This window comes from Schistocerca nitens, chromosome 2, assembly GCF_023898315.1.
Source record: "Schistocerca nitens isolate TAMUIC-IGC-003100 chromosome 2, iqSchNite1.1, whole genome shotgun sequence".
NCBI classification, from domain to species: domain Eukaryota; kingdom Metazoa; phylum Arthropoda; class Insecta; order Orthoptera; family Acrididae; genus Schistocerca; species Schistocerca nitens.
Window position 1 is genome coordinate 488,479,556 of NC_064615.1, and position 25,873 is coordinate 488,505,428.

General features: G+C 41.6%; 1 long non-coding RNA gene across 1 annotated transcript in view; it reads left to right on the top strand.

Annotated features, from left to right (window-relative positions):
- Positions 1 to 1,335: 1,335 nt before the first annotated feature.
- The window catches only part of LOC126234459 (uncharacterized), a 281,688-nt gene continuing 257,150 nt past the window's right edge, over positions 1,336 to 25,873 (top strand). The window contains exon 1 of the long non-coding RNA XR_007544728.1: positions 1,336 to 1,566. This is a non-coding gene — a long non-coding RNA (uncharacterized LOC126234459). The remainder of the gene's footprint in view (positions 1,567 to 25,873) is intronic.

Sequence of the window (25,873 nt, forward strand, 5' to 3'; positions counted from 1 at the left end):
GGTGCACTTGTAACTGGAAGTCACCGAATTCAGTCGATTTTTGCCCCACTGCACTGTACTTTGTTGGTTGCACATGCTGTCGTAACATGCTTAATAAGTCGTACTGTATCCATTTTTAGACTCAGTTGGTCTTTGCCATTGTAGATCGAACGTTGATGGCAGATTAGATCTACGCTCGGGGCCTGAAGGTGATACTTTTTGACCTCCAAGCTGGTAGCTTTTTTTGAATAAACGACGTTGGATTATAATACATCTGTTGGTTTCATTTATCAACCTGCCAGGATAGCCGAGAGCGCTAACGCGCTGCATCCTGGGATCGGGTAGGCGCGCCGGCTCCAGATCGAATCCGCCCGGCGGATTAACGACGGCGCCGATGTGCCGGCCAGCCTGGATGTGGTTTTTAGGCGGTTTTCTACATACCGCTAGGTGAATACCGGGCTGGTTCCCATGTTCCGCCTCAGTTGCACGGCTCGCAGACATCTGAACACATTCACACTATTCCATGGATTACACTCGACGCAGACAGTTGGGGTACACTAATTCCGTCACGGGGGAGTACGGGGTGGCGGCAGGAAGGGCATCCGGCCACCCCTTAACCATTAACATGCCAAATCCGACTGACGATGGCTGACCTTGCGTAACTGAGGGACAAGGCTCAAGTGATAGATAGTTTCATTTATCACTGTCCATATTAGTGTAAGTACTGCGGACAGAGGCGCTTAAACCATCACTCTTGCACCACTCCATACGTGAATCGAACTGGAAGAAAATTGGTACAATGTGAAGTACCCTCTGCCATGCACTTCACAACGGGTTGCAGAGTATGGATGCAGATATACGAAGATTTACAAAGTACCAAAATCGCCGAATGTAGGTTTTCAGGATGTGCTCCTGTACAGTGTCTGGTGAGCACGCCGGACGCCAAACTAGAGCTGGCAGGCGGCGCGTGCCTGCCGCCCAGTCAGCGACCTCGCTGGCCGCGTCTCCTCGTCCCCGGCAACCAGACCGCCCGCGCTCGCCGCAGCGCCCGCTGCCCACGACCGCGGCGGCAGCGGCGGCGACGACGGCGGCGGCTCAGCCCTGCCCTTCGAAAAATCGCGAACCAAAACAAACAGCACGCCGCTAGCTGCCCGGCCCGGCGCAACACGAGTAAGAAGAAGCAGGCCGCTCCATTGGCGGGCGGCGCCGGCCCCTGATTGGCCGCGCCGGGCCCCGCAAGTGCAAGGAACTTGCATCAAGGGCACGCCAGTCTCGCCAGCTGGCCGCCAGCGCCAGTCTACGTCCAGGTCGCGCCGCGCTGCGCAGCGCAGACGAGGTGTCGAGGGGGGGCCGCCTGCCGCCTGCCAGTGCTTCTCAGTGCCGGTGCCGAGTGATTGCCCCGCGTGGTCCACGGGCCGCCTAGGCGAACGCCCCAGAGGTAGCCGAGAGCCTCTGCCAGTGATAAGACGCGACGCGACGCCGTGCCGGCCGCTCTGCGAGACTTGAACGCCAGATCAGAACAGCAGCACCAGCGGGCGCCGCCAGGGCTTTCTCCGCGGTCGGGCCGGTCAGACCGACGGATGTGACGTAAGTAAGGTTCCGTCAGTCTGCTGTGTACAGCCAAGTTTCCTCCAGTCTACATTTTATCAACATTACTGCGTTCTGGATCTGTGGAAATTCGAATTAAAATAAAAAAAAAGTTGTTGGTTATGCTTCGATCTCGTACAAAGAAATACTTTTGCCATTAGAATGTGACTTGTTTCGACAGATCGAGGTGTAGGCTAGTTCGGAAGGCGACAATTGGGTTGAAAGTTGATGAAGCCAATGGAGTACCAGTCAACAATACAGGTTGCGCTAACAGGATCCTCTCCACTACTTTCTATGAATATCTCTCGGATCCGTATCTGATTTCCTAAGCTACAATTTTTTTTGTTCTCCGCTAGTCTTGATTCACAGCCCATTTGCAAGCGCTGATTCTCGTTCAAATTAAACTGTCATGCTGCAACCTGGCTTCATCACTGCGCAGAGTAAGGCTGCAAATTTGTCTATGAGGAGAGGTTGCAGGATGACCTGTTGTTGAATTTGAACGAAAGTCGGCGCTTGAGGCTAGAGCTGCGACATCAGAAAAGTGAAATTAATAGATCGTCGGTCCATATATAACTCACATTTCATTGATAATAATTAATACTGATATACTCGAAGTCAGTTCAGAAAATCTATGTTATGTAATATACAGATCTCCGAAAGGAATATTGGCCGAATTATAATTACTTTTTACACTAGCAGGGAAAACTACCGGTGGAGGGTGAGGGAGGCTCTTTTATCCAGTTTGAGGAAATTCCAAGGTACAAGATTCATTTCTGTGTTGATTTAAATTCGGAATCCCCTTTCACGTTCAACCGCAAAAAGTGTATATTAACTTGAGGAAAAAATAAAGGCGCACTTTGGAAAAAATAAACACGCACTTTGGAAAAAATAAACACGCACTTTGGAAAAAATAAACACGCACTTTGGAAAAAATAAACACGCACTTTGGAAAAAATAAACATGCACTTTGGAAAAAATAAACACGCACTTTGGAAAAAATAAACACACACTTTGGAAAAAATAAACACACACTTTGGAAAAAAATAAAGACACACTTTGGTAAAAAATTAAGACGCACTTTGGAAAAAAATAAAGACGCATTTTCGAAAAAAATAAAGACGCACTTTGGAAAAAATAAACACGCACTTTGGAAAATATAAACATGCGCGTTGCTGTGTAAGTCAGTTTTATAAGGCTTCACTGTAGTTCCCAATATACGGAACAAGGTAATACTTGTAACTTTATAAGGATATCCTTATATTACACGAAGTGTAGGAACGGGGGTTGTAGAGTGCGTACAGTGCGATGTACAGATAAAGTGTGAGAAGTTTATTCGACTCATTGTAAAAGGTCTGAACTGGTGGGTATTTTGTAGAGACCCGAAAATGTCGCGGCGTCTATGTATTGATGAATTCTACGAAAATCCTTCGGCTACTTTCACTGCCGAAGGAAAGAGATAGCTGCATAGAAATTTTGGGTTTAAAAACTGACAAGGTAAAATAACTGAAGTTTTTGGGAGGATTTCAGGATAAACTTCGTTCGAAGATAAAATGTCTAATGACAACACGCAAAGTAGTATCTAAGGAGCCAGTCTTACCACCCTTCATCCATGAATGGAATGAGAGATATTCTTAAAGTGCACTGTCTCTGCCACGAACCTTACCGATTCAGAGTGTAAACACAGATATTTCTGAGTTAAGTAACTCAGGCAGGACGCCAAGACGATAGATGACACAAACGTCGAATTCACTTTGGAAGAATGCTACTAAATTCACCATAAACGTCTTCTTTTTCCATCGAGCAATAAATTCGTGGTTTTGATTTTCTCATTGCTTTTGTTGATTTATTGTTTACTTATTTTATTTTTTCCCCTGGAGACAGAAAGGTTCCACATCAACGGCCGACTCTATTTTGGAACTATAAATATATGTCAGAATGAGAGCAAGTGGACAGCAACAAATGTCACAACGAAAAATTGAGTTTTTCGATTTGTGTGCGGATGAATCAGATAAACTGCTTTCGGATGACAAGTATCCCGGAACATCTCCCGATCCTATAGTTTTGTTAAAACTTAGTACATAAAAATTAGTGATTAGAGTCACAACTTCTATACAAAGACTCGCGCCTCCCATTTTCACTTCTTAATTTATTGTATTTAAACAACTTCTGCCAACAGTATTTGTCATTTCTACAATGCAGTACGCGATGTGGCTTAGAACTGTTTGGTAACGGAAGGACAGATGCATAAATATAGCACTCTGCTCTCATTACGATGTTTTTCCTTGTGTATCTGGTTTGAGTGTCGTCTTGTTTTAAGCTCTTCGAAAGTTTGTCTCAGGAAACCTGCGTGGAACACATCTTCCCGGTGACTGGCAATTGATAAGTGCTCAGCCTAAAGACTCGGTGACTTTGTGAGATTATTGTATAAGGTGTACATTGGATCAAAGTTCTCAGGACGGATGAAGCTGCGATAGTTTTCCTCTTCAGAAGCTCGTTGATGACATAGTGACAGACTTTCTTACACCACATCATCGCCGGATATCGGCACCAGAACTTTGTTACTAAATCTGAGCATTACTCTTCTTTTGCCTTGGATTTCCTTTCTGTTAAAGTGCGCGGCCTGTGTAGTTTTATTGGCATCCAAAGGTAAAAGAGTGAAAACAGACGTTTTTAGCATACTCACGATTCTCAGCTTGAAACAGAAAACATTACTGAAAAGGCTAGATCAGATATTACAGTTATCTAATGTACATGAAGCCGATGTATAATATAGCTACTACTTCAGCAACTGAAAACTCTCACTAACAAATTTCTAAACCGATCTTCAACTCAGCAAAGATTTCTTCAGAATTATACGTCAGACAGGATAGATTAATTATCCTTTCAAACTACAGGCATCTACAGCCGAAAATTTATCATTCTGAGATATGTGCTAATCACTTTCTTGTTTGGAGCCGTTTAACCTCATGCGGACTCTTCTTTTTTCAATGCCCTACTCGATGTCTGGTCAGAGTAATTGATGAATGGTCCATAATGGTAACACTACTACTACTACTACTACTACTACTTCTTAAGACTATTTATTGCAGCAGTCATCCATGACAACGATTAATAATTAATCGGTTACCGATTTTCATTTTAAGTCCTAGTGCTTGTGTATAGTGTGCAACAACAATTCCAGCATTCATGCTCATTTTAGTAAGGTTTCTTATTTGAGGATACAGTGGAGGTCAGTGACTGAAGGAGGATATATTGGTGTGGTTAATTATATTAAGTGTAATCTTAGACTACTTGCACGTTTCACAGAACTAAGTTTATCTGCTACGAATATCTTTCGACCGTCTAAAGTATCATCGGAGTCTACATGGCTTTTCGGCGAGAGCAAAAACAAGTGTTAAGTTACAAATAATACTGATGTCGTCAGTTTGAAAAATGCCATGAATTATGTTTAATTCAGCTGTCCTGCATGGCGCCCCGACTGCTCTATGCAGACATTAGAGACAAGGCGAGCAAAAGCGGGAAGGCAGTAGTAATTAATGGCCTGTAATGGTAGAGCACTTGAATAGGTTAGCTCATATCCCTACATGTATAAATAATTATGACGACTTTAGAAGTCGTTTCCTTTAAAAGGAACACATTTCATAAGTAGCACTGGCTAATTTCTGTAAGTGCTTACCACTTTCGCATGTTAAGCGCATTCTCAACAAAAGAGCAAAGGCAACTGCTTGGCAAACATTACAGTATTGACTAGTAAAAACAAAATATGTTTGTGAGATAGTAACTGTGTTCGTAAAATCTTATTTCCACGTAGAGATTACTACTGACTTCAGGAGGTATCGGCTCTTCTTTCGTATAACTTTGACAGATTGGTCAATCCGTTATTCGCGCTTACCGCCAAATACTGCTAAATAAATGCTCCCAGCATATTCATATTACACAGCTACCACACGTTCTTAGCCATTTTTTGACGTTTTGTTCCTCAGTTACAATAAAACAATTTATAAGAATTTGGTAAATTTTTAGTTTTTTAAACCGATGTTCTTTTTAGCCTTCTGCACACATACTTCACAGTGCGGTAGCGTCTATTACTTTTAGTATATCTAGACAGGAACAGCTTGTAACTGCTGACGAGAAGTACATACTCGAGAACGCTAGGAAGAAAGACGTATTAATAAGTAGAACGGAGGCCACAATAACGTTGGTAATCCACTACATGTCAGCTAGAACTTTGCCAGAGGAAGTTAGTCGCGCGTTCTGGTTACTGCGATCTCTTTAAGATCTCAATGGACAACGTAAGCGCAGCGCGCTCAAACGTCCGGTAGAAGCTCTGCGTGTGTTCAGAGTTAACGCTTCTGCTATCATCATCTACACGTCTGTGTCAAGCAAGGAGACAACGCCGCGATTCGGTTTTTGTAATTTATTGTATCTGTGGTACGTTCAGAACTCAAATATCGTTCGACGCAGTTCTATGTTATTACAACAGATTCTCGAGAAAACACTTTGAAGTTTACCGTGGAAATTTAATTCCTTAAAAGTACAGCGATTTCGATGGCCTGCTTTGTGACTTACTCGGTAGCGTTGGAATGTGGTGATCGGGTAATCAATGGAAGGTTGGTTCGAATCATGCTGCGGTCTTTTTCGTTTAATTTTTAGTTAAAGTGGAATACCTACCTCATTGAAGTTTAAGATTAATCAAATATATGCGAATTAACACATTACTCATTTTTATGAAAAATTCACGTCATCTTGTCTCAAATTTCATATTTCAGACATTGGAAATATTCTTAAGTATGGATATTTTATAAATTGTCGTTAATAAAGAGCGTTTACTAAAGAAATTGTAAATTAAGTCCTTCATAAAATATCAATAATTAATAATTTATATTTGTAACGAAAACTGCGTGTGATACGTTATTAGCAACAAGAAAACAGGTATTTTTTCTAAAAATTGTTATACATGTGTTAGTTAGCATAGGTTCGATGAATTTTAAACTTTAGCTGTCTAGGTATTCCAGACGAACGGAAGAAAGGAATCTGAGACAGACAAGACTAAAAATCGAACCAGTGATCCATTGATTAACCTGTTACATTTCTCTAACGCTACTGAGTAAACCAAACGGCCAGACGTGAAAATCTTCTTAATTTTAATGAATTAAAATTCCGTGGAAAACTTCCAAGACGATTTTCTGAAAATGTTTAGAGAGCTTTGGGAACTGACGAGTACTGAACTTCACATGCCATAGATACAAAAAATTACAAAAATCAGATTGCTAGGTGATTCTCTTGTAAGTACCATTACACCTACATTCAAATGGCCTGAAGTAGCGACAAAAACCCCATGCAGATTTGTGGCAGAAAGCAACAAATAGGAGCTGTACAGTCGACATCCAGACAACGCGACAGGGCGTTGCTGAAGAAGCAGGATGTTCCTCCCACCCCTCTGCTTCCTCTCCATTATAGTAAAGTGATTTGACAAAACCACCGAAAATCATGTTGAAATTTCCTCACGATGATCTGAACCCCGTTTCTGCTGACTAAGTGTCTAAACTCGGTATTAACGCCAGGTCATTATTTTGGTTCAATGGTCCATGGCTTTCAGAAATTTTCATAACCTTATACTCTGCCATTATCTACTTAGTCCAGAAAACGAATTCCTGCCATAGTAAATAACAGTAAGAACGATAAAGCCTCGAATCTAGTGTCGCTTCACAATCCCCAATGTTCAGCAAGAAGTGAAACCTTTCTTCAAACTTAGTTACTAATGGCGCATGAGATAATGGGAGACCTGAGAGGCAAATAGTCTTCCCAGTGTTGAGGTTCAAATCCGACAGATCGCCGATGCCACTCGCGCGTCATCGTTAGTGGATCACTGAAGTCCGTGTCATGAAGGAAAATGTGAGGAGGGGCGGCAGTCACCTGTCCAAGATTTCCAAGGAAATTTTCAAGTTTTATACCTTACACGGAGAAGCTTCGTTATAGCGTCTTTGGAGTGCTCCACACATAACATACCAATGCAGAAAAACTGAAGATGCGGATTAATAGCTCACCTTCCTCTTCAGTTTTTGTGGTATTTTATTGTTCTCCTGGGAGAAAGAACTCGCCTTCTGAGTGACCTTGCTAAAAAGGTGGAGTAATCGTTTTCGGAATTAAGTATATTTCACTGCCCACAGTTCTCACAAAGAAAACTTGCTCCATATTTTGTCCGATACACACCACGGAGCAAAGAAAAAACTTACGCTTTATTCAGTCTGTTAACAGTACACATGGCTGTTACTTCTCTATGTTTACCACTACACTTGTGTGGTCTGCGTTATAATTCTTCTGCGAACAGTTATTCCTCCTTGATCAGAAAGAATTGTCGATAAGTACCCACTTCGCATTATGACCCCATATTGGAACACTAGTAGCCCCATCCGAACTACTTAAGTGTACTATCTCACACAGTTTGAGAGTACTAGAGATTCATATGAAATCTAAAATCCAACGTCTTTCATTCCCACTACACACACACAAAGTAGCCCACATGAAAGACTTCAAAATAGTTTCTCACTGTTGTCTAGCTAACAACAATCGTGCTAACTGGTATTAAATCAGGTATGCAATTACACTGACGGCGTCATACCAAACACAACTTATATGGTCACATTCGATGGGGAGATATCGTCAAAAGGTACAAAAAATCATATTAAAGAGAGGAAAGACGGATATATCCGTAACTATTCACGGTATGTATAAATTGGTACAAAGTATCAGTAAATCATTGATAATACTCTCGGATGATGCACTTGTAGACGTGGAAATATGAATAGTAGAAAAGTAATAAAATACGGGAAGAATTTTAGATTATAACCCTTTGGTACAAAGACTGGAAGTTGATACTCAACATAATTTGCGCAGGTAAACAAAAAGACAGGATACACTTTCTTATTATTCCATCGCATCGCCGACAAGTTTCTGGGATCAACCCCAAAACAAAAACAGTGGTCGTCCAGTGCAACATAAAGTGGAAGGAGCACGGGAACGTAGTTTTTGCACAAGCAAATACCAGACTTTCACTTTCAGAATCCTTACGAAGTAAGTCATCAACAAAGACAATCATAAAACGTACGCGCAAGCGGACCTTGGCCATTGTTTCTCGTTCTGGGACCGCTTCGAATTTGAATAAATAAAGGAGAAAGACATTTCAAAGAAGACTTGCAGAATACGTCTTGGTTTTGTTTAGCCAGTGAGAGCGTGACGGGACTCCTCGACAAACTGGAAAGGGAGGTGTCGATAGAGAGACACTGTACAGCAATTCAGCTTGCTCTCAAAAATCCTGAGCGTTTTCGTCACTCGTATCTCAAGCAGTGTACACGGCGGTAAAAAATCAGGGAATTCCGGCTTGCACGAAGGTTTACCGACAACCGCTCATCCCGGGCAACATCAGGGAGCGGATGCGGACTGAAGTGTAGGGTCATTCGCTCAGCCAAATTATAGAGAATAACGTAAGATGAAAAATTAGGGTATTCGTAATTCCAATTTATAGGCCTACAATTTTTCTTTTGGAATCGCGACCTGCAAGCCTGCTGAACGCATTCCAACCAGCGCAAAGCGCCCCTGAACTGTTGCCAACACCTGATCACACGTCTTTGTGGGCCCAAAGAAGCTGAGTGTGAAAAGACAGAGAGAAAGATATTTCGCTAATAAAATAACAGAAATACTAGCCTTTCCAAATGCGGGAAGGAACGACCGAAAAAAACAGCATTCTCTCCGATTACACAGTCCCATAGCCAATTTCCAGACTCTATCAGAATCGCAGTACTAGGTACAATACTGATACTGGAGAGTGCACACTTAGATGTGTAAGTTTTTGTGTTACTTCTTAAATCAGTTGCAAAACACACACGTCCCAAACTTCTTGAGACCCACTTATCAAATTACGTATTTCTCTGAACTTTAATTTCTTTGAAGTTATGCTATGGAGCTGTACTAAGGACTGACGAAAATAAGTTATTGTAAAAGTCTTAAGCGTGTTAAAATTTGGGTTAATGGCAAGTTCCATTTGTTGGGCAGAGTGAGTTGGGGGGGTGGGGGGGGGGGGGGGTGGGATGGGGGGTGGACACAGTGAATGTGCACAAGGATATTCTACATTAAAAGTGGCTTTCATATGAACAACAAATATCTGTAGAGCGGTTATTTCATTTATTTATTTTATTTTTCTTTATTCATCTAAGAATCATATTACAGTGATACAGAATTTTTTGCGATAATGCAGTGCCAGGCCAAAATATAACATAAAGCATACATAAGGAGCTTAAAGAGGACAGGACAGGTGGTCTACGGTGGCGAGACGCGTGGTCGGCCGTGACCTTGACTGAGGAACCATTTCGGCGCTTCTCTTGGCATTTGAGGAAAACTACGAAAATCCCAAACCAGGATGGCGGGATAGAGCAGCTCCATCCTCCCGAATATTAGGTCAGTGTCAAAACAACTGCACTCCTCATTTGCTAATTTTACACTGTATAATGTTCAAATGGTTCAAATGGCTCTGAGCATTATGGGACTTAACATCTGTGGTCATCAGTCCCCTAGAACTTAGATCTACTTAAACCTAACTAACCTAAGGACATCACACACATCCATGCCCGAGGCAGGATTCGAACCTGCGACCGTAGCGGTCACGCGGTTCCAGAGTGAAGCGCCTAGAACCGCACGGCCACTGTATAATGTTCCCTCATTTAAAACAAACTGCTTCAGGTAACTTATAAAACATGATTTCTGGCGTTGTGGGTTCAAGCGTCACCCTCGTCCTCTCTTCACCCACCAACAGACGTACCAAGGATGAAGGGTACTCTGAAAAATACCCCGAAATCAGGAGCGAACTGTGGACCTCCGCCAGAAATGAACCTTGTATCCACCCTTCTGTAAGACGACATTGATTTACCGTGCATAATGTGACGTAGGTCATAGTTGCGGAGAACAGATGTAGATTTGAAAATCCTCAGAGCTACTTTCTGACTTTCGAACAGGACCAATAAAAATGTTTGCAACTTCCATACCATTGGTACTGCCATTAATCAGGATTGCGTGCGTAGTGTCACAGGATTAATTCTTTGAAATCGCGAGGGACTTACACTGTGCATCTGACACAAGTTAATTCGATATTCCTTCGTTTCTTAAAATGTGTAAAATAGCAATGTGAGCCGCATGGAGAGAGCAGTTAGAATTTAGAAAGATTCATTATACTAATCGTAAGATTTCACGTTAACATAATTCTGCACATTTTCTCAATGTGTTGTGCAGTTACAAACTAGTGGAGATATTTTTCTTCAAAGAAGAAATAATAAAGTAAAGCAAAGTGTGGCTTGTAAGCGATCATACATCATCAGAGGAGGGTCCATAATGAAACTTCAAAAACGTTTATAAGTGATCGCATTCAGTAATGAAAATGAGTAAAGACGCTACCGAATACATACAATACAAAGTTAATTACTTTTACAGCCCTACTGCAAAGCACCACATATCAATCTCACATATACATATATGTGCACTCTCACGGAATACTGACCCGGAAGAAATCCGCGATATACAGCCATATTCAAATTTGTATCGTTTCTGGTTTTCTTCAGATGTCGCTACTTCGTAGAAATATCTTGTGTTGACTCAACATCAAAAGTTGTGCTCGAGGACCTTGTAACAAGATTCTAATTCCCATGCTTTCGTGGAGCCATTGTCGTGTGACTTAACTCGTCCTAAAACAGAGACGGACTGATATCTCCAAGAATGCATAATAACGTCTGTAGCTAGCGTTTAATAATAGAAATTAATAATAATGGTAATAATACGAGGGTAAGTCAATTATTATCTGGAAGTTTAGTTATATTTTTGTTTATTTTTGTAGTACTGTAGTTTTACGTTGATGACGCATGCTTTGTTTATGGCACTGAGAACTATGAGACTGAACTTCTGAGGTCATCAGGCCCCTAGAACTTAGAACTACTTAAACCTAACTAACCTAAGGACATCACACAGCCGGCCGCGGTGGTCTAGCGGCTCTAGGCGCTCAGTCCGGAACCGCGCGACTGCTACGGTCGCAGGTTCGAATCCTGCCTCGGGCATGGATGTGTGTGATGTCCTTAGGTTAGTTAGGTTAAAGTAGTTCTAAGTTCTAGGGGACTGATGACCACAGATGTTAAGTCCCATAGTGCTCAGAGCCATTTGACATCACACACATCCATGCCCGAGGCAGAATTCGAACCTGCGACCGTAGCGGTCGCGCGGTTCCAGACTGTAGCGCCTAGAACTGCTCGGCTGGCTTACATCTTTGCAGTTTTCAAGCTGCTATGTTAGTTTCGTTGTTGCTACTGTGCTGTTAATCATGGCTGCTCCGCTGTCTATTTGCACCAAAGAAGAGCAACGTTCAGTGATCCGTTATTTTTGTGTGTGTGTGTGTGTGTGTGTGTGTGTGTGTGTGTGCGTGTGTGTGCGTGTGCGTGTGTGTATCGGAAGGCGTATCAGGGGCCGAAATTCATCGAAGACTTTCAGTACAGTACGGGAAAAGTGTTTTCCCACAGCGGAGTGTCTACGAATAGATTGAAAAATTCCGAAATGGAGGCACAAGTGTTACGCACGATGAAGGAGCCGGATGACCGTTTACCGCCACAAATGAAGAAACCATTGAGCGTTCACGTGAAATGATTCTCTTAGACAGATGATTAACTACTGACGAAGAGGCACATCGTCTGCAAATTAGTCACTGATCTGCCTACGAAATCATTCACAGCAGACTTGGGTTTCATAAAGTTTGTGCAAAATGGGTCCCAAAACAACTCACACAGTTGAACTGACAAACGCGCTTAGACATCTGCAAAAAACATTTGGATCGCTGTGGTAACGAAGGGTACAACTTCTTAGACAGGATCATTATTGGTGACGAAACATGGATCCATCATTACGAGCCGGAGAGTAAACGGCAGAGTATGGAATGGAAACATCCAATAAACAGTTTACGTTACGGTGAAATGCTTACTGCCAGGCTAAAGCGTGCAATTCGAAGCAAACGCCGAGGATTGCTGTCAAAAGGTGTTGCGTTGTTGCACGACAATACCCATCCGCATACTGCTGCCCACACTGCTGAAACGCTCCAGAAACTCAAATTTGAAGTACTGGAAAAAAATGGTTCTGAGCACTATGGGACTTAACATCTGTGGTCATCAGTCCCCTAGAACTTAGAACTACTTAAACCTAACTAACCTAAGGACATCACACACATCCATGCCCGAGGCAGGATTCGAACCTGCGACCGTAGCAATCGCGCGGTTTCGAAGTACTGGATCATCTTCCATTTGTCCCGATGTTGCCCCATTCTGAGTGTCACTTGTTTGGTCCACTCAGACAGGCAATAAGCAGTGAAAGAAGCGGTGCATTCCTGGCTCGCAGCTCAACCGAGAACCTTCTTTTATGAGGGCATCAGGAAGCTTGTACAATGATGGACGAAGTACGTTGAAACGCAAGGAGACTAACTACTTTGCGGATAATAATTGACTTGCTCACATCATAATAATAATAATAAAGAAAAATGTCAACACTTTTAATGCTTGATAAAGAAGTAAATGTAAAGAGGAAGATCTTTACCGTTTTTTATTTGAAAAACATTTTGACATCATGAACTAAAAACTGACCCTTCAGTCTATGTAAAGACTGCGGACTGACTGGAAAGACACAGCTGATCTGCCAAAACTATAAGACTAACCGCGCACAAATAAAACACGAATGAATCGAAAGACTGAAACAGAGCTCTATCTCATTCATCATACCGGTACTAGGTCAACATATTCATTCGCCAAGGCCTCAAAATTTTCAAAGGAATAAAGGAAAATAATAAAAATAAGAATATACTGTCATTGGCGTACAATTTTTTGATATGTCCTTACATTCACGTCACTAACGTGAACGGTGGAATAGTCTTGCAGTTTAGAGATCATCATTTCTAATGTTGCAAAATGTACACTGGTGATTATAAAGTGGTTTTTCTTTGCTAAAGATTGCAGAACGAGATAATTCCTCTCACTGAGCAAATCAATGATGATGTGACAAACGCTTTTACTAAGTATTTTGCCTGGAGTGTCCTGACCTACCGAAGTGACATCTGGGGAAAGGAAGATGAATAACAGCCACAAGCAAAGAAAAAATAGAGAACAATAACGTACTTGTTTCTAAAACAAAGGCAAAACGTTATATTTTGTGTTAACTGTCATTCAAAGATGTAAGATACTGAGAGATTTCATTGTGTGTACAACAGTTGCACTTGTTCATTATTCAGCAACCGATTTCCGCCTATACTGGACCACCTTGAGACTATATAAAGCATGACCAGCTGTTCATGGTCCAGTATAAACTAAAATCAGTTGCCGAATAATAAAAGTGCAGCTGGTGCACATAATGAGTCCTTGAAGGAAAGTGACTTTCCAGGAAAATGTATATACGGAATTACAGTTTGAAGACTGTGTTATGAGGATTGCACGACACATTTTTAAGGCAAAATAATCATTGACAGGGAGATAGGAGAAGGACAAAGAAATGCAAAAGTTATCGAGTGATGGAAAGTGGGAAGTGTGTATACAGTGACAAGGGATAGTTTTTGTAAAATACTAGTAGTGTTACCCTAAAAACAGATTTTGTCACTTCATCTGTCTATATTTCGTGGTAGCAGTGCTTCCTGTTCCACATTGTATTTTATTTTGACAGACGCAAGCAGTGCGTTCTTACAATGTGCTCCTAAAATTTCCGCCTAGTTTTGTGAATTTTTACACTTTTACTGTGCATTTTAAATTATGCCCTTATGCCATTATTCCATAAGACAAGATCTTCTTAAAATGTTCGTCTTGACCCTTATTTACCTAGTTCACAGGTTATCCATAAAGCACTTGCATACGTTAATTTGGAGCACCCATTACTTTACATAATGTTGTGGCAGATCCTTTCATTTACGTTACATTGATAGTGTCATACATAATCGGTTTGAGAGCTTTATTCGACTATTTGTTCCCTCTCACTTAGGAAATTTAAAAATAAAATTACATTACTAAGAACGTAGCATTAATTCATGCACCAAAAATCTGCTTCGTAAAATACTTACGTGAAAATGAGTTAATGATCTCGCTCGTGACATCTGAACTTATGACTTACGTGAATATCTTTTTTGTGAAACCTTGAACGGTAGTGAATAATTATCAGAAGAACAGAATTCTATTCTGCTGACGATATACGAACAGCAGTCAGAATGAGTCGCTACGAAATTGGCAGAGAGAAGCTTCGGATCACGCAACAAATCTGGTGACGATTTCAAGGAATAGTTATTTGCTTTAGAGGTGTATAAACTGTAGACAATAAATGTAGCTGTTCTTGGAAATGATGTTTGGCATACCTTACGCTAGACATTTTTTATGAGAAATATGTGAAATAGTGGTTAGCTCTTGCCAACGGTTTAAATTAGACTACATGGAATAATGGGAAATGTGACAGTTACCGTGATGAATTGAAGCTGGAGTACTCATAATCACAACGTTCGTGAAACATAAGCCGAAAAAAGGAGTATAATTATACTCAGACCATCACATTATATAGTTCCGCCAATAGTCAACAAAATAGTAAACTTTAAACGTGCCTTAGTTCCCAAACTAAGCTAAAAATTTGTCAGTAATAAAGGTACTTTCCTTTTTTTTCAAAAACGTAGAAGTATAAACATCATCAGTTTTCGGTTCTCTTTGATTTTGAATACTCACTCGCAGTAAGACAAAGCCTCATTGCAAATATACCGTTATTAATACTACATTTTCCGAGAAGACTCCAGCACTGCCCCTACAGCTACTCAAGTTTAACCGTTAAGGCTATAGTGTTTCTTTCTCTAAGTTTCACGAAGGCGCGTCGATATCGTTTGCAAAAAATCATTTTAGCTGGTACTCTGCTATAGGTTCAACAGTTATGTCGGAACAAACTAACACTGTAATTAGCCTGTAGTAAAAATAGATTTGCACTAGTTTAGGTAATAAGGATTTTTAGGGAAGTTTTGAATCTAAAAGGACAGTCACGCGATTTCAAAGGAATCATAATTTTCGATGAAAGACGAACTAGTGCTTCTGTGGGAAACAACGTTCATACTAAAAAATCTAGAACATTGCGATGTACAAGGTTTTCGGAAGAACTGTGCCTTAAAATAGGTAAAGGCGCTTTTTGCCACAACGTAACAGCGTAAATAGCTGCTTCATATGTATTTTGTTATACAAGGTTTAAACGCACTGGCGTAGGTGAAGTCGAGACAAACAAAATTATATAGGACACTTGTGGTCCATCAAGCCGGAAAATGCCTGAAAATGACCTACAAAACCAAGCTTAGCTAAGATGCATGCGCACCCTGCGAGATTTAAGCTAAAATTGCCCTTTAATATTAAAAACCCCTTGTTCTTCACGTACAAAATGTAACATTAAAGTTTGTGTAAATTTTGCTTCCAAATATTATGAATTTTAACAGCATAAAATTAAAACTTCGGTCCTTTGGTTTGTCTGGCCTTCTTTCTATGTTTAGATCGAACTGTAGATGGTATCAGTTTCTTTATAGCGTCTACAATACTTTTTTCTTTCATTACAATCGCGGGAATGTTTAAATTAATAAATTTAACGAAACAGCAGACTTTACGAGAGGCGTAATACAGCGAGAGGATATTGAATATCACGCTCAGCGCGCATACATTCTGTATCTAGTGGCTTTTGTAGGCCTGTTTTAGTTTGTCTCTCGGCTTGATAGACTGCAAGTGTCCATAAATGGAACTGTGCGTCTGGATTTCCCCTAAACCATTGTGGCACGTTATGAAGTTATCGTTTACGCCTTGTATAATGGTATAGCACTGCTTTCTTCTGGTATCACTTCAGTAAAGATATACCCTGTTATTAAGACAATGTCATGTCACAGAAAAATCTTGTGCTTTCATTATCTTCCATAGGCATCGTGGAAGTTGGTAATGTCTAAGACACCGCAACGTCGTGTAAGTTGCTAGATAGTTCATGTATTGCCAAGAAAATATTAATGATAATGCAAAATGGAACATTGTGTTGATCATCGTCCTAATGTTAAAATTCTGTTTATTGCTACGAAGCTAATATTGTTTACGAACGTAGTAATTACGAATGCATCTGTCAATACTAGATCTGAAAAATAATTTTCGCTGATATTCCAAAAATAGTATGGCACAATAAACCAACCTACGATTTAGTTGATACGGAAAATGAAACAAAGAAAAATCGACAGGGAGCAGTTAACGTTTCCCAGTTTCTTCATCCTGAATTTTATTAACTATTTTTCCATCCTAAATATTGTCCATATCTGAAACAAGTGTCGGAGGAACTAACAATATCGGAAAAAGTGTAAATAATGATCATTAGCAGATAAATTTAGCAGCATCTCTGATGGAGTATTTTGAAACGTATGGGAACTGCTCTCCATTAAGTAGAAATAAATATTTAGTGTTGGACGGTAAGATATTTCTTGTCCAGTTTACTCGTATATCTTTCAAGCAAGTCACGTGCAAAAACAGCGGATACATTTACCAAATGGCTTCATTGTTTTCAGATCTTCTGACCACCAGCTAACCCCAGTCCCATAGACAACTTCTTGATTAAAACTTTGGTAGGATCTATAAAGAATTCAATGGTTACAGGAGTGCTATTAAAGACTAATAAGTTACTTCTCATTAAATTTAGACCAGTATACTAATTTGTAATCTGTAAATGATCATCATGTAGCTACACAAAGTAATGAAGCAAGCGTAGTCAGTAAAGACTCACTGTACATGTTTTCACCAAAAATTGTACAAATTATGTACGGAACCTGTAATTAAGTGAATAACTAAACTTACTAGCCTCATGTTCCAAGACGGTAATCATTGTCCAGTCAACAGTGCGCTAGCGCCCAGAGAATGCTAAATAATCTATCCTTGTGTGCATGTGGTCTTACGGTACGAAAATCGCAGACTGCCCCACAAACCAAACATCATCACGAAAATCGCGTAGCAGACAAAAAAGTTGTCTTGAGATTCGAAGCTAATTTGGACGCCATTGTGCTTTTCTAGGCATTGTGGTTTTGGAGGCTATATGACCGCGGTTTCCTGCGAACTGTGAATGACATACTCCGTTATAACGTACCTACAACATGATCCAATTTTCGCATTGAATTGGTTTTTCTTATATAAGAAGCAAGACCAGATGTAAGAGAGATGATCCCGGTAACTCTTACCATTTTTCTCTAGAATGTGTTACAAATAGGAGGTCTAGTGTTGTAAGACAAGGCGCCTCCATTCACACGATCAATAGGCACGCTGTAGCGGCGGGAAAATGTGGTGCAACACATCGCAATGTCGCGGTAGCTATGCATCCCTTAGTTGTGTCTGTTGGCAGCTGCGTGGCTTCAAAACTATTTTGCTGTAAAATGATGTACGTCACATCATCTGTCAGCAGACACTGCGTTGTTTTAGGCACGTACAATAGCGTGCCAAAACTCGTGTATTTTTCCTACTCATTGATGGTTAGAGGTAGATACTTCATGGCTTTTGGGTTTTGCTGTAGGGTATTCCCTTTGTTACAACACATCAATTAGTAATTATTAACACCAAACTGTCCTTCATTTGACTAGCTATTTCCCATACGAGGATAATTTTTCTAGTATGGAGAAATCAGAATACATTTACACGTTTCCACTAAAATAAGGCCTGACGGCAAAACAGTGAAAGTCGTGCTAAATAGACGTAGTGTATTGCAACGATTCGGATTGAGGTATCAAAACTGTTTCTTATACTACCCCGCACGCTCTGTACTTACTCTAAGCTCATGTTCAGTGTTAGGCTACAATATACATGAACACTTAAAAAACATCGTCGGAATCGCAATAATTTTTTAGTAGCTAGCTGTGAAATGCTTTCCGTAATCCCACATTACGAGCAATTTTCACTGTTCAAGAACACACTATTAATTAACTGCGTACTCCTCTAATAGGTCAACAAAAAATATTGCAGAATATAATGTCTTAAACTCGGCTCAAACCAATATTAGCTATAGAAATTACTGTTATATTTGTGTGCCTACCGAAAATAGCATATAAAAATTTTTTTACGGAATGTCTCAGCTTTCGTTTACAACAACTGTTTTGACAAACTTAAAGTCTTACATAGTCATTAATAATAATACTGAAGATGGAGTAACATGTGGACACGGAACAGGAAAAAAATACAATAAAAGCGAAGCTAACAACAAGTTAGCCTGCTCAAACGGCTCCTTCAGGCGAATTACCGACAACAAGCAGACCCTGGGTTTAAGCCCCACCATAGCACGGTGAGTGAACTTTAATTCAGTTGTCCTTTTTTTCATAGTGTTCTGTTCAGAACTCTGAAACAGTAAATACTTAAATACCAATATACTGAACTCTCCACTACCAGTTTCATATCAGGGCTTGAATAAAAATTCTATTTCTCGTTCAAAGTTTTAATTCTTTGTTCTTCAATAAAGTACACTTTACTCAGACAAAAAGATGGCTTAAAATATTCGTAAACAAGTAGCCATTCTCGTTTTGTTTATCCCTAAATATTATATTTCAGTGGTTCAAAGAACCAGTCAGTTTAGTAAATCCATTGAATCATCGAATTTGTCACAAACGATCCAGTGAATAATCCCGGTAGATTTTTGAACCTGTCAGCGTACGATGCTGCTGTCTATAGAAGTGTTACAGAGCCAGAAGACTGCAGCGAAATGCAGAAAGACATTCAAAGGCACGACGTTGGGCACAGGGCTTGACTCTTGGCTCTCTTTGTAAATAAATGGAACAAATTGTACATAAATATGCGAAGATACTTATTAGGCCTTCTGGTCGCTATCAGTTACTGCGAAGAATGACTGTAAAATATCTAGGAGTAGCGTCAGATGCGATTGAGAATGAAATGACTAAACACAACTAGCTGGAATACCAGCTACGAGGCTGCGAATCCTCGGAAGAACATTAAGGCAATACCACCAGTTTACCAAGCAAGTGGCTGATAAAATATTTTAGACAAGTTCTTGCGTGTTGCTCATCAGCTGGAGACCCTAATTAGGTTGGATTAATAGAAAAGATCCAGAAGATCCAACGAAGAGCGTTGCGTTCCGTGATCGTTTAGTAATTGCGAGAGCGTTGCAGATGTGCTTAATATATTCGTGTCAGGCCACAAGATGTTTTGTGTACCATGGAAGGTATGCGTTCCAGGATGGGTCTGACAGAACGTCTAGTGAAGGCAAGAAAAATCAGAAACATTAGCGCTCAAAAGGGAAGAGTCGTTTTTCTCATAGTCCATTCGTGATTAGAACCGAGGAGCCCTCTCCGCCTCACACACCGTAAGGTGGCCAGCGGACAGCAAATGTGGATGTGCGTAAATGGTCATTTCACGACGTATTTGTGGAAGTAATGCTGCATGACTTTTCGTGGAGTGTGCGCTCTCGGAATATTAACAGTAAAACTCTCCGTAGTGCAAAACACTTACCCTGTTGCGTTTTCCACTTCCATGAGTAACTTCGACTTTCTCGTCCTTATTTAACGAGTCTGTAACGGAACCCAAGATTCTTGTTCTTCTTCTTCCCCTCCTCTCTCTCTCTCTCTCTCTCTCTCTCTCTCTCTCTCTCTCTGAATCGATCGAACGGACGTTTTGTAAGTCACTTCTTTCATGGATGAATTGCATTTTCCTTTCAAGCCACCAATGAATCCCAGCCTTACGCCAGATTTTCCTACAATTGCTTTTATGTCCTCATTCCACTGCAGATCATTCAGTACGGCCACTCAGATGTTTTACTGTTGTTAATCTTCCCAGTCATTTACCATTCCTAGCGTACAGGCAGAAAGGTGGGTCTCTTCGCCCATTTATGCAGGTAAGCTACATTTATTTACGTTGAGGGTCCCAGCACCAAGCATCGACCCCTGCAGTTCGTCCTGCATTTCGCTACGTCTCTTAGTGTTGCAGCTTTCCCACAGACAACAATACTGTCCGAAGTAGCCTCACAGAGCTTCAGACTATATCCACTAGATCACGATGAACAGGAACGATCATGTAACACTCCATTGCGGTACAACTGATCGATTTTGTTTCCCACATTTATTATAAATGCGTCTTTGATTCCCATTTAGCGCGATATTCTGAAGTTTACAGAGGAAAATTATTACCTTCTGGCAGTGACGCAGTGTCCAGAAACGTTTCGAACGTCTTGAACATTTGCGATTATATATAACCTTTCAGTGGTGTTTTTGACGTGCACATCTCCCTGTTGTAATACAACTAGTAAAATTACGTGTTTCACCCTTTATCAGAGAGCTCACTCTCTCAGAATCTATGGAGTCTGCGGGCTGAGGAGGCGAACTGACGAAGCCTATTCTGCTCCTGAGGGGTCTTCGAGTAGAGGCACAGCGCCCGCTAAAGGCGAGAGCAGAGTTGACAAATGGTCAACGGTGCAAGCAAAGTACGCTCGTTAGCCACATCCATTATAATGGAGTAAATGTATGGTGAAGTTCTTGGTTATACGTCTAGTTGCACAAGTAGTTTTATGCATGGTGGGGTTGACTGGGGGGGGGGGGGTTAATATACGTAGTATGTTATCTAGAAGTCTAACAAAACACATACGTTATGTATTACGCTGAACAAAGGTAGGGCCACATTTGTGGGACCGACCAAAGGGTGGTGTTGGAGTCAACGACTTTGTTGTGTTGGAATATGTTGTAATGTAATAGAATTAATGCCAACATGGACAGAGAAATATATTTGTTTATACTACTTCCTAAATTAGTCATGCTGTGTATGCGTTTTGTTCACATGGCTGCCTTGGAATGTCTCATTACAGAATTACGTAAAATGTACTTCATCCGCGATTGACAAATGGGACTGTTCTTACAACCAATAAACGATGCTTTGGCAATGAGTACGCTGAAGGATTTGAAGTAAAAATTACTGGAGATTCCACTTTGTCCAAAATATTTGATACCTCTAATGTCCCCTAACCCAAAATCTTAAAGAAAATAGTGATTGCAAGACTTTCATTCCAGTGAGGAGGTTATGAAATGTCTACTTTTTATGATCGTAAACTAAAATTAGTTCATGGAGCACTTGTTTTTATTCACGACTACACCGCAGTTTGTAAGAGGATACCACAGCCTGGTTGTATTTTGTACAAAATCATACTTTGTGGGCAATTAAAGTAACTGACAAAACTTTGAACACTCTGAATTCATTTGTCATGAATATTTTCATTCACTGCAAAGCCCATATATTCAATTTTACACAGATCTCACGAATAATGCAATATTCTGGTCTCCTAATAGGACAGGTGTGAATATTATTAAGCCATAAACAATAACACGTATTATATACAGAACAGCGTAAAGACTGGTAGAAGCTGACCTCGGAAAATATCAGATTGGGTTCCGGGAAAATGTAGGAACACTAGAGTTAACACTGATAAGCACATCTTACTTTAGTAGATAGACTGAAAAAAGTAAGATTTACATTTATAAAATTCTTAGGTTTATAGAAAACTAGTTGAAGGCCCGGTATTACCCGGGATGTTTAATATCTGACACAGTGATTGTCCGTGTGCCTTGTTGATACTCATAGCGACTGCAAGCAGCATGGGAAACTGCAGTCCCTTTAAATCGAAGGGCACATTTGAATCACTCGTTATCAACGGAATACGAGCAATGAATGTCTTCATCTGCGGCATACCCCATGACGTTCGGCAATGGGTTCTTCATTGCCAGCTTTCTTCCGTTGCATATGTAACAACGGCAACTAATCAATAAATAAAAATTTGCGGTTACCTTCATCAAATTCTCGAGCTTTCTCTCGTCCCTCGTTCTAGTGATGTCTGACGGTACAATCTCCAAGATGGGTATTTCCGCTGTAATTTTTTGGAGTAAATCGGTCAAGTACTTTTCGAGATGTTTGGTAACAACTCTTCTCATTATGCGTTTCATATACATATTTATATATTGTGTATATTAACAAAATATATAACCTATGTCCACCCAAATGTTCATTAGGAGGTCGTGTAGAAATCTGAAGTACATCGGCCAAGAACTTAGAAAGATGTTTGGTAACAGCCCTTCTCTTTTATATATTAAATACACAAGTTTCAAGTCAGATTACGAAATCTTATGTAGACAGCGATTTTCCTCTTCTCTCGAAAGTAAAGCGTACAAAATTTATTAAATATCTGAATAAAGCTAAAGATTTCTTCGAATTACAAACAAACGCAATCTTCTTTATACATATAGATTTTTGACAACGTTGACTAGAACACTTCTTGTCATTGTGTATATAGCATGGATAAAATACAGGTAGAGAGTAATTGTCAAAAACCAACAGTAAACCAGACTGCATTTATGAGTCGAAGAACACTGAGAAGGAAGTGAGACACGGTTGTAGCCTATCCCCCTATGTTAATCTGTACAATGGAAAAGCAGTAAAGGAAATCAAAATGAAACCGGTAAAGTGAAAGAATAAATACTCCACGGTTTCTGTGAGGGTGTGATTCTGCTAGAGACAGTTAAAGACCTGTAAGATTAGCTCAAGGGAATGAATTACGTCTTGAAATGGGGTTAAATGATGAACATCAACAAAAGTAAAACAAAGGTAATGACATGTATTTTTAATAAGTAAAACGAAGCTAAGGGTATTAGAATAGTAAATGAGAAACTAAAAGTAGCCGAGTTTTGCTATTTCAACATCAAAATAACGTACTATGGCGGAAGTAGACGAAAAAAAATGCAGTCTGACAATATGAAGAAACAAGTTTCTGAAAAAAAGAAACTTGTTAACGCCGAATACAGATTTAAAGGTTAGGAAGTCTCCTCCTAGGGTGTTGCCTTGTACGGAAGTGGAACGTGGACGATAAGAAGAGAATAGAAGCATTTGAAATGTGGTGCTACAGAAGAATGCTGGAGATTGACAGGTATAGGTCGAATATCTAATGACGATATTGAATCGAACTGAGGAGTAGAAAGATTAATAGCATAACTTGACGAAAAGAAGGGCTCGCTCGATAAGGACACATAACGAGGCGTTAAGGAATTATCAGTTTGGTTATAGGTGAGAGATGGGGGAGGAAGGGGTATAAATTGTAGGTGGAGACCTAGGCTCCTCTAGAGCGAGAGGAGGTTAAAGTGGATGTAAGCTGCAATACACAGACGGAGAGGCATGTGTAGCGTAGACGAGCTACTAGAAATGCATCTAACCTGTCTCCGTACTCAACAACATTTCGGAACAGACAATCATTATTTCACTACTGCGCGATAAAAACAATTGTTACTAAAAAGCACGAATTACTTAGGCAAAGCAGATTTACGAACGGCACTGTTTTGCTGTGTAATGCGAAGGGAAATAGTTAGGAGACTCCGTACGTGGAGCAGAGCAGAAGAACGGCGGATCTCGGGTTGCTGCAGGAGACGGCGTGGTCTCGGTTGCTCTCCATTGTGGCCGTGGCCACTGACCTCGGCTGCCGCGATGCGTATCAAAGAGCTTAATTAAACCAATTAGCAGCCGCATGCGCGTACGTGTGTGTGTATGTACGTGCAGGCTGTATGTGTGTACGTACGTGTAGGTTGTACGACGCGTGGCCACCGGCCCGGGAAGAACCGCACCAGCTAATGTACCTGCACACTCTGGAGCAGGAATTTTCATCCATATTCATACGTCAGTCTTCCACGTCCGCGTCACTTTAGATCTACACTCCTGGAAATTGAAATAAGAACACCGTGAATTCATTGTCCCAGGAAGGGGAAACTTTATTGACACATTCCTGGGGTCAGATACATCACATGATCACACTGACAGAACCACAGGCACATAGACACAGGCAACAGAGCATGCACAATGTCGGCACTAGTACAGTGTATATCCACCTTTCGCAGCAATGCAGGCTGCTATTCTCCCACGGAGACGATCGTAGAGATGCTGGATGTAGTCCTGTGGAACGGCTTGCCATGCCATTTCCACCTGGCGCCTCAGTTGGACCAGCGTTCGTGCTGGACGTGCAGACCGCGTGAGACGACGCTTCATCCAGTCCCAAACATGCTCAATGGGGGACAGATCCGGAGATCTTGCTGGCCAGGGTAGTTGACTTACACCTTCTAGAGCACGTTGGGTGGCACGGGATACATGCGGACGTGCATTGTCCTGTTGGAACAGCAAGTTCCCTTGCCGGTCTAGGAATGGTAGAACGATGGGTTCGATGACGGTTTGGATGTACCGTGCACTATTCAGTGTCCCCTCGACGATCACCAGTGGTGTACGGCCAGTGTAGGAGATCGCTCCCCACACCATGATGCCGGGTGTTGGCCCTGTGTGCCTCGGTCGTATGCAGTCCTGATTGTGGCGCTCACCTGCACGGCGCCAAACACGCATACGACCATCATTGGCACCAAGGCAGAAGCGACTCTCATCGCTGAAGACGACACGTCTCCATTCGTCCCTCCATTCACGCCTGTCGCGACACCACTGGAGGCGGGCTGCACGATGTTGTGGCGTGAGCGGAAGACGGCCTAACGGTGTGCGGGACCGTAGCCCAGCTTCATGGAGACGGTTGCGAATGGTCCTCGCCGATACCCCAGGAGCAACAGTGTCCCTAATTTGCTGGGAAGTGGCGGTGCGGTCCCCTACGGCACTGCGTAGGATCCTACGGTCTTGGCGTGCATCCGTGCGTCGCTGCGGTCCGGTCCCAGGTCGACGGGCACGTGCACCTTCCGCCGACCACTGGCGACAACATCGATGTACTGTGGAGACCTCACTCCCCACGTGTTGAGCAATTCGGCGGTACGTCCACCCGGCCTCCCGCATGCCCACTATACGCCCTCGCTCAAAGTCCGTCAACTGCACATACGATTCACGTCCACGCTGTCGCGGCATGCTACCAGTGTTAAAGACTGCGATGGAGCTCCGTATGCCACGGCAAACTGGCTGACACTGACGGCGGCGGTGCACAAATGCTGCGCAGCTAGCGCCATTCGACGGCCAACACCGCGGTTCCTGGTGTGTCCGCTGTGCCGTGCGTGTGATCATTGCTTGTACAGCCCTCTAGCAGTGTCCGGAGCAAGTATGGTGGGTCTGACACACCGGTGTCAATGTGTTCTTTTTTCCATTTCCAGGAGTGTATATCAGCCACCGCATCCCAGGGAAGTTCCACGCCTCTGTACAGGACGACCAGAGACCACTTGGGGTGTTTTTCATGCAATCTACTGCGATTCTGCGAGATTTTTCTCAGTGTTCTCACACAG